Raw genomic sequence first — 17,008 nt, 5'->3', positions numbered from 1 at the left:
CACACACACATATATATATATATATATATATATATATATATATATATATATATATATATATATATATATATATATTGAGAGGACAAGGTTCACCGGAGAGATCGATTTTCAGGGCGACCGTTTAATCGGAACATCGAGCGACGAACGCGCGAGTACACACCATGATGATGCGTATTTACAGAGATAAGGACGAAGTGCTAGAGCACGCCCGCTAATGATGATGATAATGTACAGATGAAGAGGAAGCATTGATGGCAGTCCGAAGATCCCACAGAAAGAGCGACTGTGCCAAACGGTGCCGGTAGATTGACCAAGGATGCTCACAGTATATATATATATTTAATATAATATATATATATATATATATATATATATATATATATATATATATATATATATATATATATATATATATATATATATATATATATATCTGTGCGTGTGTGTGTTTGGTGAAGTTATTGAGACAGAAATATTTTTTTTGCAAGCGGTACTCAGACATCACTAGTGAGGGCAGTAACGTATTCAACAGACGTCTGTCTATACTACATTGGTTTGGGACCGTAGCAGACGACGTTGAACGAAGCGATTTCGTTATAACGGCCTACTGCATGTGTATTAAAGGGGGCTGTGGATGCATATTTTCGCGTGTGCTTAAATATTATAATTTATATATATATTTTATTGCACATTCCCCCGGTAGAGTAGCCAACCTCGTACAACGTAACTGACCATGGAGTAGCCAAACGTCGACAGAGTAACTAACCTCCCGCCCTTTCTTATGACCTGCGTCCTTCGCGTTGTCTGCCGCACCACCCAGCAGAGGGCGCGCGGCGACTCTCCCCGTGGAGCAATGGCGGCCAGTGCCCTTGTGCGCGCCAGTATGTTAACTCTACGGTGCGCGGCGGCGGCACAGGAGAGCGCCGTAGGCGGCTGTTGGCCGTCGGCGGACATGCAGTCTCGCGCGCTTGTGGCACGCGGCAGCTCGCAGCAGCGGCGGCGGGAGCCGGCAGCGGCAGGGGTCCTAGCTGCTTCGGCCGTGATGCCGTGCAGTAAGCGGCTTTCCGCGACCTTGCGCCGTTCGCCTTGAGAGTGCGCGATTACGCAAGGCACGCCGAAGATAAACTTCCGCGCCCCATAAGCACTAGGCTGCCGCCGGCCTTTGTAAACGCGCCACTCGCAGCCCACCACGGCGGAGCGAGAAAAAAAGACTGGCTACGTGCGTCACGGTGGCCGCGGGACTGCTGCGCGGACAGCTGAAACGGGGGATACTTCCACAAAAAGTAAATGAACCGTAAACACACACACACACACACACACACACACACACACACACACACACACACACACACACACACACACACACACACACACACACACACACACACACACACACACACACACACACATCTCAGTGGCTAAGGCGTTGCGCTGCTGAGCACGAGGTCGCGGGTTCGATTCCCGGCCGCGGCGGCCGCTTTTCTGATGGAGGAGAAAAGCAAAAACGCCCGTGTGTACGAGATTTCGGCGCACGATAAAGATCCCCAGGTGGTCAAAATTAATCCGGAGCCCTCCACTACGGCACGCCTCATCGCCTGCGTTGCGTCGGCGCGTTAAACCGCTCAATCAATCAAACACACACACGTACACGCACACGCACACGCACACGCACACACACACACACACACACACACACACATATACCAACGGCCAAACAAAGCACAAAATGCACCGAGAATAAACATTACAAAAATTGGGGTTAGTTCATCAATTCGAAAAGCTGCCTCAGTGGGAGTAAGGAAATTAGATTTAGAGAGCCGTCTTACCCAGTAACACAAATGTTAACAGCGGGGCTGTTTCAGCTTGATGCCGGGCGTCGCTCCAAACTCGGCGCAACAAAGTGGAGAGGGGGAAAACGCTAGGCCGACAAGTGTGAGCGGAAGATGGCGAGGAACCCGCGAGCAGGAGGAGGGAGTGCGCGTCGCGGCGCAGGTGCTCGGGTGGGGAGGCCCGAGTCGGGGATAACTGCACCTAGTGATGGCGTAAGCTCCGGTTTTTCCCCAGTCTGCGCATCTTAATTGAGAAAATGGCCGAATTTTTAAATACAATGATATTCTTAATTTAATAGCTGCGAGCTCGCCGTACCGACCCATAAGACGGTATCCTTAAGGGCTGCTTGTGTCTATTATAGTTTTTTTTTTTCATATGTATCATAAAGAAACCTAAGTCTTAGTACTTTCTTGTGTGCACAGAGAGGCTTGAAAACCGACGTTATTTTTGAACTCCTTATTCTAAACTACTCATTTCCTATTACAAATCTAGCGGCCCTTTTCTGCCTCCTCCTGATATTTCCTTTCAATGCATTTATAAAATCATTTCCACAATCAAATAGTAATAATGCCCATTTGGTAGAGAGAGAGAGAAAACATTTTAATGAGCTCAAATGTGAGAGTGGAACCCTAGTCCGGGAATCCATGCGTTGCCCTCGCCGTCTTGGCCCGTGTCACCAGGAGAGTCTGGTCCTCCGGTTGACAGCTGGTCAACAGTGTCTCCCACAGCTCAGGAAAGGAACGGGTGGAGAGGGGTGGCAGGGCTGGGTTGTGAGCGCATTCCACAATTATATGCTGGAGGGTACCTAGCTGTGGACAAATCTTGCATAGCGCGGTGTACTGTGTGGGAAACAATAAATTCATTCGAACCGGGTGAACGTACGTGCCTGCTTGTAATTGTCGGAGTGTTATTTCCTGAGTTTTGCTGAGGGATGGGTGGGGGCACGGGAATTTTTGTCTGGTGGTCCGGTAAAATTGGGTAATTTCCTGATAGGTGAGAAGTGGCGTCGGAGCTGCGGTGACCTCTGGGGCTCGGTGGGCCAGTTCGCGAGCCTGTTGGTGGGCGAAGTTGTTGCCCGTTACAGAGGCATGGGCAGGTGTCCAAACGATCGCCACTGGGGTACACCGCAAGGCTCGGTATTGTCCATTTGGTACCTGCATGCAAACCATGCAAATTCGCTTCAGCAAGAAAAGCAGCGAAATGAACCGTAAAACGAAACGTATTGGCATAAGGCCAAAAAGAAGCACATTATTATTTTTTTCTACGAAGCAAAAAGCGTCGTCGCTCGATCCAGACGCAACCCGCACTTTCGAATTTGGCGGGAACGCGCGAAAGCTCATGCTGTGCTCTAAGATAAGGACCTAAAGAGCTGACTTGCGCGATTCACATTTTGATCGCCTGACCAATAGCTGAAGGCAACCAGTAGCAAGACTGGGTAACGTGGAGAGGGCAGGAGAGGGCACACAAGTATCGATTCAATTGCACGCATTGGAGCACGTTTTATGCCGCAAGAGAATGCTTACAAGGATATCATCACTCACACCATCCTAACGACCCGCATTGAACTCATACTCTAAGAAATCACCGCATGTCGGCTTCACCACGACGGCCCGGTAAGGCAGATCAACGCTACAAAATGTACGTAACAGGCGCGTATCCGCCGCGGTGGCTCAGTGTCTACAGTGTCGTGCTGTTGAGTTCACGGACGTGGGTTTGGTACCGGCCGCGGTGGTCGCTTTTCTGATCGAGGCGAAAGGCAGAAACGCCCGTCGAGATGTCGGAGCACGTTAAGACCATCAAGGGGTCTGATGTAATCCGGGGCCCTCCACTACGGCGCTCCTCATAGGTGTAGCTTCGGCGCGATGAACCCCCACAATCAATCAATCAATCAATCAATCAATCAATCAATCAATCAATCAATCAATCAATCAATCAATCAATCAATCAATCAATCAATCAATCAATCAATCCAGCTTAGGATTTGAGTAAATAATAAAACCTGCATTTACACTGTAAGATTTACATTCAGATCAGATTTACACTGTCACCTGAGCAGATTCCTTTTTTTTTTACTCAAATTGCATGCTGGGCTTTTTTCGCATATTTTGGTCGCGTTGATTTGCCTTTCCGGACCGTTGTGGTGAAGCCGACATGAGGCGATTTCTTACAGCGGAGGAAGTACATATACTTTTCTTCTTAGATACGCTGGGATTAGGGATACAAACACAGCCCTTTGAAGTTATTTGTTTATTTATCGTAAGCGCCTACCGTTCGCCCAGCACAGTATGTTGGCAAGAGACATGCGAAAATACAATAAAATATGTGCCGCGAAACATGGCATAAAAGTACACACGCAAGAAATTGGCATGCTCGGTTACACGTTAAGAACGGCAATAGCCCATTCATACTATCACTCCGCCGAAGCGACGGACCCGAATGTCAACGCGCGCGTGCTTTTTGAAAGGAGATGGCGCTTAATGTTTGACATCGTCTGCTTACTCTCACCTGGTGTGTTTGCCGTCACTGCAGGAATTTAAAAGCAGAATAAGTGCAATAAATCACGGAAACGACTCGTGTTACGTTCAAAACACTTGCAGTAACGTACTCTTTGCGACGCGCAGAGGAAGAGCCGGCTGCGGCGATGAGGCGCAGGGGCAACTTCCGTTGTCGTTCTTACGTTGTACCCAAAGAGGATATAAAAATTTTATATCCTGCTCGGTTGTACCCGAGTATAGCAACCATACGAATACAGATTCGAAACAAAACCACAATAAAAGCGTATGCGCAATAAGAGAAAAAAAGACACTGCATATTTGCGAAATCTGGGGCTCTCTACGTTCACCTGCATAACGGCGGCAGCAGATGAACGTATTATTTCTCCTTCGCCCAGACAAATATATACTGCTAATTAAGACACGCAGTACACGTTTTCAATGCATCTAGATGAGCTACAAGAAATGTGGAGCATTTGAAAGGAGTAATGAGTACGAGGCACACGTACGTTTTGTTTGTTCTATAAAGATTGGCGCTGGTTTCAATTACAGTTGCGCCAATTTTAACGCAGCCTTAAAAATTACGCCCATCTTCCCGCGAGGGAACCCTGATGTGATGCGACGCATCGGGGGGGGGGGGTCAATTGGTGTTTCCATTGGGTTGATTCTCTAAATCGCGTGAAACGTGTTGTGAACGCGTATGATGCATCCCATCACATGCGGGTGTTCTCATACGCGGGAAGATGGGCGTAATTTTACTTTTCATGCACATGCATACGTGACATGAGAGAGTTGCCATCAGCGTTTGGATTGACGCTGGCACTCGATTGTGTCAAACCACTCGCTGACGGGACTGTTGCTTCCATCGCACTACACCGGAAGAAGCAACGGAGTCGTCGTCGTCAAGCGAAGCACAAGCAAAGTCAAGCGCAGTCAAGCGAACGCACTTGACTGAACCGGCGCAGCGCGCTCACCGCTTTATATTCAGCACTTGAAGGAGAGGAGACGAACGGAGGAGAGTTGCGCATGCGCAGCGAGAGCAAATGCGAGAGAGAAGCGTCAGCGAAGCGCGCGCAGCTGTTATGATAATGAGACAGAGAGAGCGCGTTGCACACAGCTGTTGGCGAGAAGAACTGAGGAGAGTTTGCGCATGTGCAGTGAGCGTGCGGACAACGGCGCGACAACGACAATGGAGGTACATACTCCCGAGCAAGAGATGCGTCGCATCTAAAAGCCAGTTCCACGCCTATGAAATGCGCTGAAACAGCGGAGGTGACTTCGGCCCGCTGGCGGCCACCTCGTATGTACGTACTCGAAGCTCACCCACGGAGTCCTGGTCGCCGCCTGCCGAGATCTTGCAACGGATGGCCGACGAGGTGGTGGCGCCATCTGTCGGCCCAGCGGGGCACCTTCGACTGGCGTGACGGGCGTCATTGCCGCACATTGCGCGCCCCTAGACAGCTCCGCTGTTGAAAGAAATTAAGCTCGATTATGAAGCAGACACATGAAAGGCTGGCGGCTCACTACCCACACTGCCGCCGGTGTGCAGGGCGATTGGCGGCTGCTGACGAAGGCTACCGCCCAATCGCATGATTATGCGATTTTAGTACCTCTGCGCTCTGGTTTGAGCCAGGTTTGTGTTGACGCACTGATTGTTCTGTTATTTGCCCACCACCAAAGACGTCACTGCTTACATTCAGTAGCGGGAAACTTGACACTTTCTCAATATTTGGGATCTGCTTTGCCGGAAATGATGTACTTGGTAAGAATGAGGTTGACCTTGTTATCAAAGGCTAGTCCTCCAAAATAAAACAAAGATGTTTACTCTTCATGCTCGCTTCAGGGTTGTGTTAGGCTGTCTTTCTGATAGCTTGGCAGTGATTTGAAGATTTTAAAGGCTCATGGAAATGTCACGTGGTTATATACATTAGAATTTCGCCGCAACCAGTAATTACGCGTTCGTTGTTCGTTGCAAAGGTTCCAACAGATCACACACAGTAGCACTGATTCTCAAGACAAACGCGGCTGCATGCAAATTTAATTTAATGCATTTGGCGTAGCACGGCCGTTATCAGCACGGATCAGATTAGCCGAGAGAATGGCTACCGGGGAATTTTCTTTTGGAGGGATTATAGTTCTAAGGCCACGCCTAATTACATTCACCGGCAGCGCTTTGCTCGAGGTCTTGTTTGGGAACGCTCATGTCTAAGGAAATAATTTCACCGAAGCTCTCGATCGGAACGCCCTTGGCACAGTGCTAAATCCGAGGTGCTCGGTGACGTAGGGATCATCTTCCCCCAAATAATAATTCACAGGCTCTAAGAACCGGCGCTAATATTTTTCCGTGTCTTGATCCACGCCCTTGGTTCTGAGAATTTGTTTTTGCGAGAGTAGTAGAAGTAAAGCTTTTTATTGAAACTGGAGACAATGGTCTGAGCAGAGGGAGGGAAAGGGGAGAGGAGAGTAAAGCACTGGGGCAGTGCGACAGTTCGCGCTAATGAGGGTTCTAGTGGCATGAGTCCGTCACAGCTAGTGGGCCGGGTCCATCGCGAGAAGGACTGCTGAGGTCCCCGCTCAGCCCACTCGTGTCATATATCACTCTTGAGAGAATAAAGTGTTTTTGGTGAGGTAATTCTGGGTCAGGTTGTTGCGGCCTGGTCAGGCTACAGTCGCGGTATCGCAAATGTTCGGTGTTTGGCAAAAGTAGGGCATGTGCGCATCACATGAGTGAGGTTTGCTGGGGTTCTTGTGTGACAGTGTAGACATCTTGGAGGGCAAGCGCGGAGTGCATCATACACGATGTATTTCAGGTGTGTACGCGGCGTCGGTGAGAAATTCGTCGATAAAGATCTCACTGGAGCGTGGGAGCGGTGGCAAAGCGCTCGAATATGCCGCTGGAGTTTTGTTCTTCAGCCAGTCTCGTCGGTCTTTCGTATACGTAGGTTGCCCTACGGCGTAAAGGTCCTCAGTTCTCATAGCACTGCACCAAAATTTTGTCAGATTACTTTGTCTGTCTGTCTGTCTGTCTGTCTGTCTGTCTGTCTGTCTGTCTGTCTGTCTGTCTGTCTGTCTGTCTGTCCGTCCGTCCGTCCGTCCGTCCGTCCTTCCGTCCTACGACGCGAAATTTTCCGACCATCCAACCAGAGGCCATCAGCTTCGTTGTAAAGCTTTAATATTTTAGCCCTAGTGAAGTAATATGGGCAGGATTGACTTGTTATGGGCCAGCACTAAAAACATGGTTATCACTTTTGCAACTGCACACTAGCAGTCAAGTGATGCGATCAAAGGGGACCAAAGGCTCCACTGCAGTCGCCCTGTCATGTTTCTTGGCGGTGGCGTAGGCCGCCGGCCATCAATCGCACAAACAAGATCTAGTGACGTCACAAAAATATCATTGGGAAGTAGCTGCGGAGTCGCCTCTGCTTCAACTGTTCTCCTTGATCTCTAGATTAATTGTTTGAAGTTAGATAAAATTGGTGTCATTGTTATCGGGACAAAGCAGCCCTTGTAATGAACCAGACTTGCATTTCGTCTTCATGGCCCCTTTAAAGTCGCAGAGAACTCAGCGCGTCTACTAGACCTTCTGACACAATAACTTGGCCGTCAATACGGACTGGAACCAATCGCTCATACGAGGACTGCGCCCCAACACATACGGTCGACGGAGGCAGCACCTGCATGCAACTCGGAAGAATCGCCCCTCCGCCGGAGCTCGGGCTACTCAAAATAACTCGCCGTAGAACACCCTCGTAGTCTCCGGCTCTGGACGCAGCTTCGAAAAATGCCTGGCTTTCCAATCCAGCCGGCGAGCGTATAGCTATGTGGTCGTACCCACGAGGTTCCACAGTGCGCCTGAAGCACTGAAGCACACGTCTCTTCGCTTCCCGGCGTCCGGTCAGCTGGGTTGGAGGGCTGCATTGTAATTCCTTCATACTTCCGGCCTGTGCATTATGACGAAAAATCAGGGGGCCGAGTGCTCAATAATAAGCGTTTTTTTTTTTTTTTTTCAGCAGGTTGCAGAAGAGCAATAAAGTCTGCATCGACTTCGTGCTCCGGACGTCATCTCCAAACGGACAACCCCCAGACACCCTACTTGTCCTTGGCGCCCCTACTGTGGCAGTAACAGCGCACCCAAGCTTTCCCATCTCATCTGGGTACGTTAAGACTGAAGTTGAACAGCGCAGGGACGGGACTGAGTGCAGAGGCGACAAACACGGGTGCTGACTAACAACTGTTTATTTTTGGAAGGAAAGAACATTTATGAGGTTACAGAAAATTGGCACAGTTATTAGAGAACGGTGGTTATCAGAGAATGCTTATCAGAGAACAGAGAAGCCTGCTCAGCCGGCCGCGAACAGTTCCGTACAACACAACTTCGCCCAACCACTTCTGCAGCACACGTCCGATGTGTCAGAGACAGCCGTCAAATACTGCAGGAAATTACAGAATTCGGTCTAAAAACACGCCTGAGGCACACCATGGCTCCGGAAAATTGTAACTATCCGAGAAAGTTATCGATAACTCTGCCAGAGGGTAGAGTTGAACACTCTAAGTGCTGTAACAACAAGCTCTATTTGAACCATCTTCAGTAGAAGAAGTGACAACTGCGCTAGTTGGTAATGCATATGGGACATCTTGAAGGTAGCGCACTTAAACACGGACATTAGCGAAAGAAACGACGAACGACAGCGCTGACTCACAACTGATTTTTATTAGAACAGACATACAGTTAAATACTTCAACCTAAACCCATGTGACCACACAACATACCTACGTCACATTCCCCATATCATTTCCAAAACATGAGAGGCATGGAACACACTGTGTGGATTAAGTATTAGGTTGAAGTCTTTAACTGTATGTCTGTTCTAATAAAAATCAGTTGTGAGTCAGCGCTGTGGTTTGTCGTTTCTTTCAGTAGTGTCCGTGTTTAAGTGCGCTACCTTCAAGATGAACCATATGCATTACCAATTTCCTACAACAGGACCTCTTAGCCCCTTTGCTAGAAGAAAGCCATTTATTCCATTCCCGCAGGCAAAATTTAAATTCCGGAATGTGATTTACCCACAACAGCACCTCGCACAAACGCTTCGTTTACGTGTTATCATACCACAAACATGTCGAGATCACCGGGGGACGAGTCATCAGTAACGCCCGCATAGCAACCCCTGTTCTTGGCATCCTGAAGGGGAAGACCGAATCGGCAGCGCTCGGTGTTGCAGCCTTCCCCACCTCCTGCCATCAAATTCTTCGTCTTTGTCCACATTCATTTTAAAGGCGATAGTCTTTTTTGGGCTACCTAAAAACGAAAAATCTTTGTCTGTCTGTCTGTCTGTCTGTCTGTAAACTAAACTGTTCAAGGCGTTAAACTATTAACACTGCTTACACTGCTCATAGATGTGCACGCTATTGTCAAGAAAACCATCTGAGGCAAAATTAGCTAAGATTGCTCTTTGGATTAGTTCGTACCACAGCCAATTAAGAAAAAAAGAAACGCGTTAGCGCGATGCTGAAGGGAGCAGAAATAAAAAAACAAACACTAAAACTTCCCATGTCGGCTCGAGCTACCCCAAGCACAACACATGCGAAATGTCTCAACCGATGGCGCGCGATGCGAGCGAACGCTGGAATAATGCATTGAATTAATCGAGCCAATATTTCACTCATCATGGGAGTAACCAGGGAGGGAGCCTGGGGGTGTGCGGGAGAAATAGGAATGAATGAAATGAATGAATGAATGAATGAATGAATGAATGAAGAGCAATGAATGAAATGAAAGAGGAATGAAAAATGACATTTATTAAGATGGGGCAGGCCACATGGCCGTAGTTGGGGAAGGGAAAGAAGGGAGAAGAGGGGGAGGTGATCACTCAATCGTTACAGATGACTCGTTGGAGGTAGATGATAAGTGAGTTCTTTGGGAGGGGGAGTGCAGACCCCATCTCACACTACCCTTGCCAGGCCACTCTTAATTGAAAACACACCTAGAGCATGCAGAAAATTTGGGTCTTCGTACGGCAAACATTCCGGCAAACCTTCAGAGCATTAAGCTCCCTATCCACCCCAACGACGCTGGAAGATTTCATTGCCACCTTGCAAGACGCCAAGGCTCAGTCTGGTGAAGTTATCGAATGTTGCGCAACAACGGCCTCTCTTGACGCACACCTTGCTAACTAACCTGTGGGAGGGTGCCCATACCCTCACTACGCGGTACCTCAAAAAGGGTAAAAGGCACAAAGATCTCCTTAAAATTCGGCGCCAATACAAGCTCATACGTGAGTATGAACGCTCTCTCGCTTATGAAAGCTGGGATAATCTGTTCCGACCTCGGCCGTGAACGTGACTTCAGCAAACTATGGTGGGTTTACCGAGGTCTCGCCGGTAAAGACAAACGTCGCTCCACGCTCTTCGCCACACTCACCCTACAAAATCCGCCTGACATTGTGGAACATAACCTCATCAGCACATTCTTCCCTCACGCCTCCTTGAATCCGCACCCCCCGCTTCCTGCCAATATATTAATAAAAACAGCGCAAAGGATGGGACACGATTGAAAACAGTAAATCGGCTACAGTCATGAACTTAAACCTTCGCGATGATCGTGAAGGTTGCGTTCAGCTTCGCTACCTTCAAGTCTTACGGTCAGTGTGATCTTCCTTCATTCATTTATAATGTCGCCATTATTTGTTCGAACATCGCGATAATATTGGTACCATTGCTACTGGAAACTGAAACTGAATCTGAAAATAGTCTTTTTAATGCTCCAAATTGCATTTTGCCTTCATGGGCCCTTTAACCTTTTGCTTCCGATACTTTATAAACCAAAAGAACTAACATGGTCCAGGAACCTTTGACCGAGACTGTACATACATGCTCGCGCATCGGCCGAGAATGGTAATAATTTCTGCGCCTGCCATAAAGGTCAGCTTGCTTGCGTGTCTTCTCGCTTTCTTTCCTCGTTCATTTGGAACGTTCACGTTGATCATGATCATTGAGAAGTAATCGAGATAGAACGATTCTTCGAGTGCGTCAATGGTAATTATTTGTTCCTGCGCACATAGCCTTTTCAGGCCTAATCAGCAGTGAATATGTATACAGGAGCGGTCGGTACGTGGCTAAGGTGCCGCTGATCCCAGGACGTGGGTTCAGCCGCCGTCACGCCGGCAGTTTTTTCTGATGGAAGCGAAAAATTAAAACGCCTGGCTGCGGAGATTTCGAGGCACTTTAAGAATCCCCAGGTGGTCAAAATTAATTCGAAGCCCCACACGACGCGCCCCATAGCCATGTTGTAGCCTCGGCGCGTAAAACCCGCAAAATTTCAAAAAAAGGGAAAGATTATTGTTGCAGCATCGTATAGCCCTTGAAACGGGACGACAGAAGAGAACACACACACGACGGCGGTAACTCGCAACTGATTTTATTACGCATAAACACAAATATATATTCATAATGAACACGTGACAATGCAGGTCAACTCCGAAAGTGCAGTTTGATAAACACAAAGGTTACAGGATTACGATTCGATAAACGCAAGATTACACTGTACATAGCCAACAAACAACCCGCAAAACACCTTTCAAAGCACCTTCTACAACCATCCTCAGCGGTTCAGCGTGGCTGGTGGGATGCGTGCGAGTTCATCTTGATGACTGGATTCGCAGCCGGACGTATAGATAGCGTGGAGTTTCCTCACGGACTCGCTTTTTGCGAGGAGGTTGACTGCCGGCAGCTTCCTCGTATAACCCGATTCACCTTGAACGTGCTGGCGGGAACGGAACGCCGGATAGTGAGTATCTAACGCTCGCTAAGTGCTTTGTAAGTTGGGAACGCGTGGTGACGAGCTTGTGCGTACCGCAGCACAAAAAACAAAAAAATTCCGTATCCCCCAGTGGCATGTGGTTCCAACGATATTAATCTGACAACTACTCGGTTTCCGCGGAGATATCGGGAATCTTGTTGCGTCAAGCTTACTGCCCGCTTCAAACGTTAAATCGGTAATCTCTGAGCCGCCGTGAATCACCCGCCTTGTTTTGTAAGCATTACGCAGATTCCCGTCGGTGAGCGACTGCTGTCTGATCAGTTCATGAACAAGAGTGGTACAATCATGAACAAATGAAATGACAACGCGAAAATATTGACCACAACAAGCAAAATAACAGAATATGGATAGCGGAGATAAAATGATGGCTAACTAGTGATATATTTGGAGACACATTTTCAATCTTTGTTACTGTAATGAAGCCACGCGACAGTATTATTTCACCTGCAGGGAAAGAAATCGCGCCATTTGTGTGTTCTGCTTCATATTTTCGTGTACGCGTTTCATTTGAACATGACTGTACTCATTTTCTATACCCTCTGCAGCAGGACGCACAGACCGACTTAACCATTACTTCCTCCGAAATTCGTTAACTGCGGTTTAGACCGGATGCACCGTTTCCCACAGCTGGATGTGCCCGTCGTCGGTTTTCGTGCACTACTGAGGGGTTTCATATGGTCGAAAAATTTGTCGGCCTTACCGTGCTATACACAAAATCCTCTTACAGCGAAAATAAAAGGCCTCTTTTGTTTGCCATCTTGTACTACTCGGAACTGCTCTCCGGAATACCTTTTATTTGCTCATAGGACTTCTATTGCGGGTGCAGTCTTTGTTAAAGCCATTCTATCATGTCCATATGGCAGCTTTTTAAAGTAGCGTCGTCCTTTGAATTTGCCGCCGCCTAGTTCCGATTTCGCCGGATCTGGAAAACGTATTCCTTGCCGTTTCCGGCGTTGGCCGGGTACAGTCACGGGCTGCAAATACGCGCGCTTTTCGAACGCTCTCAGGCTGTCGATGGCAACTTTCCGCACTGAACGAACAAACAAACAAACAAACAAACAAACAAACAAACAAACAAACAAACAAACAAACAAACAAACAAACAACAAACAACAAACAAACAAACAAACAAAACAAAACAATGCGTGTAATGGCACGCCGCGATGACGTGGTTGCGATATCAAGTGGTGGCGACTGAGCATTCGCTGACAAAAGTATCATGGTGGGACTTCCGCCTCAGTAGCTCGAAAAAAACGAGGGAAAGGGGGAAGCCCCTCAATCATGTTCACTATGCGGCGGACGGAAGCCCTATGGGAGGGGTTTAGACGTAGTTTGTAAAAGAAAGTGACAACGCAGCTCCACCTAACGGGCCGGGATAGCGCGGTCGCGGAGCCGGCGACTCAAACACTGGGAACAAAAAATCCCGGGCCATCTCCACTAACGTGAAACCTGGGCAGGGGCGAAATATGTACTGTGTAATTTTATTCAAAAATTGTAAGCCTCTCTCATGCCACACGGCGCGCGCTGATTGGGCGCCAGAGAAGCGCCGGTAGGAGGAGCAATCGGGCGCTTGCTGAGGCGGTGGCGCCCTCTCTTGCGTTGAACCGGATTTAAGCCATTAAATGAGAGACACAGCGGCCGTAAGTTGTCTTCGTGTCACACGCCGCAGCATGCTAAGAAGTATGCTAAGTAGCGCGAGGCGCCGGAAAACGAGTATCCCGGTGTGTTCTTTGACTACGCGGTATGTTCTAGCGCGAAGCGTTGGAAAACGAGTGTCCCGGTGTCTTAGTACCGCGACTCTATGAGGCGACGACGGAATGAGACGCCGACAGTCCGAACCCCTAAGGGGTTTCGCCCCTAAAACAGAGCGGCACGTCCGCTTACATAGTTTGGAGAAAACGAAAGGGAAAGGACTGATTGGCGCTACTGAACTCGGGTGACATACGAGAGCAGTATGGAAGTGCTTTAGTCCTGGTTTGGCCGGGACAACTTATACCTGCCGTGGACAGGCTAGTAAAAGAAGCCACTAACCTAACCTAACCTAACGTAGCCTAGCCTAGCACAGCCTAAGCTAATTTTTTTTATTGGTCTCATTTTTGACTGTCCAGGGCTGCTCCAAAGAAGCCCCGTATTTTATTTCCTCGCAGAATTCCTATTGCGATACAAACTTCCCAAAACTATGTTTTGGGTGTAGGAGACGTGCCGTTATCGGTGTATAGGTGGTTTCTCCGCCTTTGTTCTTCTTCACTGCTTGTTTTCTGTGCTTGAAGGTGTTTGTGTTTGTCTGCGCCGAGTTCAAAACTGCTATACCTATACATGATGTAGATCTCCTTGACAGTGCGTGCTTGTCGACAGTGGACCAACTTAAGTCGCGCTTTTCCGGTCGCGAAGACAGTATTGGAGAAGGTTTAGTATAGATGACAAGCACCACGGGTCACGCTGGAGGAAAGGAATAGGGAGGTAGAAAAACGGAAAACAAACAAATCCTTTAAAGGCTCAGCTCTTTGAATGAATGGGCCAGTTCTTGGCCTCAATAAGTAGTTCGATACAGTTTCGGTAGCTCGGTATAGCTACATTCGGTAGAGGATCCATTTTAAGACCGATTTTAATTGTGTAAACTTCAACTTATGCGATTCCAGTGGCCCCGAGGGTATCATCACCATCGCCATCACAACAACTGCAACAACGAATGCGGGTAGGAGAAAGACGGAAGTTTGGGAAGAATCCGCCAATAAGGCAGTGTCGCGCATATGTGCATTGGCCCATAGAGTTTCTTACAATATACACTAGAGAGTAATCTGGCGCTAGCGTCTATGCGGATCACATCAAGGCCGTCTGTGTCGCCATGGACCGCCATTGTACATTGCGCTCGCCTTAGTTTCATCATTGGCTTGGATTTAAACGTTTTAGTGGCCGCAAATTTAAACAAAGTGCCACAAAAACGCGAAGAATAGTGTGCAATTATGTAAGTGGAAAATAAAAACAGGCTGCTTTAAAACTAAGGAAAAAGGAAGTAAAGCGTATTTTTGCCGGAACGGTTGTGCCTGCTATTCCGCAGGCCAAGGTTGCAGTTACGAACAAGGTTACAAATGGGGGGGGGGGGGGGGGACTCATTAGAGAATCTGATTTTATTAATTTTACCATTATTGCAAATAATAAGTTGCTTGAAGAGTTTGGAAAGTAAAACGTTGCCTTCGTGGCGAACCGGTGCACCGACCGCCAACTAGTTTAACAAGAAAAAAGAAAACGCGGCGTTAAACGCGGCGTTAAACAGTCGTGCACGATGGTAAGATAGGATGCATACAAGCGCCCGTATCTGTCGTATCCCCGTGGTCGTATCTTGTATTCGTCGAAGTACGTTTTGTTTCTTCTTTTCGTCGGCTACAAATTTCGCGGCGGCATATTACCCGCTCAGTCGTGCGTCCTTCGACTGCGGCATGAGCAACGTCAGGTGCGACCATGCTGTTTCACCGAACACGGCTACCACAGAACAGGGAGGATTTCGGCTTCCTTGTAGCTCGTAAACGTGTTAATGCATAGTGAAGAGAGCAAATCCCAAAAACCGCTAAAGCATCCAATTGTCATGCCAAGCCCAAGCCAAAAAAGGGGGGTCTTCCTATGAACCCCCACGACGACATGGCTTACAAGGCGCAGTTTCCTCTCTAGTATACTTACTTAAGAAACTCTATGCATTGGCCAAGGCCACTTCCCATCGAGCAGGCGTGGCTTATGCCTCACACAGTAGCACATACACGCCCAGGCTATTGGCCAACGCTTTACAAGGGATATTCCATTGCGTGCTATTTCAAAAAAACTCCCCAACGTAGACCTTACAGTAGTTTCCTTGTTAGAAAGAATACATGACGCTAAAGAGGTCCAACCACCAGAGTGGATTGGCGCCACAGTTTTCATCTTACCGACGCAGAGAGCAACATCCTTTTTCGGGTCATCATCATCGTCACTGCCGCCGTTCAGTCGACGGGGCGGTCCGATCCTGGTTGACGAGGCTCGCTTGCTGGGCCGCAAGCTCTGCTTCCCTTCAACTTTGCGCAGCGTCGAGCGTGGACCGCTGCCCCGACGCTGTGTGCATAACGAGGACATAGAGAGACATGTACCAGCAGGGGCAGCAGCAGCAGCAAGCGCAGGGAGCAGACATCAACTACCTGCGCAGCCTGTTCCAGAACGTGGACAAGAACAGAAGCGGCGCCATCAACGCCCTGGAACTGCAAGGCGCCCTGTCAAATGGAACCTGGAAGCCGTTCAACCTGGAAACCGTCAACGTCATGATCCGAATGTTCGATCGCCAGGGCCGGGGTTCCGTCAGCTTCGACGAGTTCACGTCCCTCTGGAACTACCTGACCACGTGGCTCAACTGCTTCCAGAGCTTCGACACGGACCGCTCGGGCTCCATCGACAGGCAGGAGCTGAGCAACGCGCTCGTTCGCTTTGGCTACCGCCTGGGTCAGCCGACTGTGGACGTGATTTTGATGAAGTACGACAGGGACCGCAAGGGCTCGATCAATTTCGATGACTTCATGCTGTGCTGCTTGGGCCTTCAGTCGCTCACGGACGTCTTTCGTCGCTACGACACTGACCGAGATGGGATGATAAACATCCAGTACGATGAGTTCATTAAGGCTGTGATTCCGCTGCTCGCGTAAAATCAGACATCAGGTGAAGAAGTGCCAAATTGTGCCGACCTGTTCGGTAGTAGAGTCTATATGTTTTCCTACAATGCGCTCAACAAACGTGGCTATCGAGTACTCATTAAAGGGACCATGCAGATAAAATAGAAGTTTGGTTGATTCGGAAGATTGCCTCGTTAGAATAACACGAATAACATAGCTTTTAACGCAACTTATAACTC

General features: G+C 48.4%; 1 pseudogene; it reads left to right on the top strand.

Moving 5' to 3' along the window:
- The first annotated feature begins 16,250 nt into the window (after positions 1-16,250).
- On the top strand, positions 16,251-16,802 carry LOC144161606 (programmed cell death protein 6 pseudogene; annotated as a pseudogene).
- Positions 16,803-17,008: the final 206 nt, after the last annotated feature.

This window comes from Haemaphysalis longicornis, unplaced genomic scaffold (assembly GCF_048455015.1).
Source record: "Haemaphysalis longicornis isolate Haplotype H1 unplaced genomic scaffold, Haemaphysalis longicornis Haplotype H1 scaffold_12, whole genome shotgun sequence".
Lineage (NCBI taxonomy): Eukaryota > Metazoa > Arthropoda > Arachnida > Ixodida > Ixodidae > Haemaphysalis > Haemaphysalis longicornis.
This window is presented reverse-complemented; position numbering and strand designations above follow the sequence as displayed.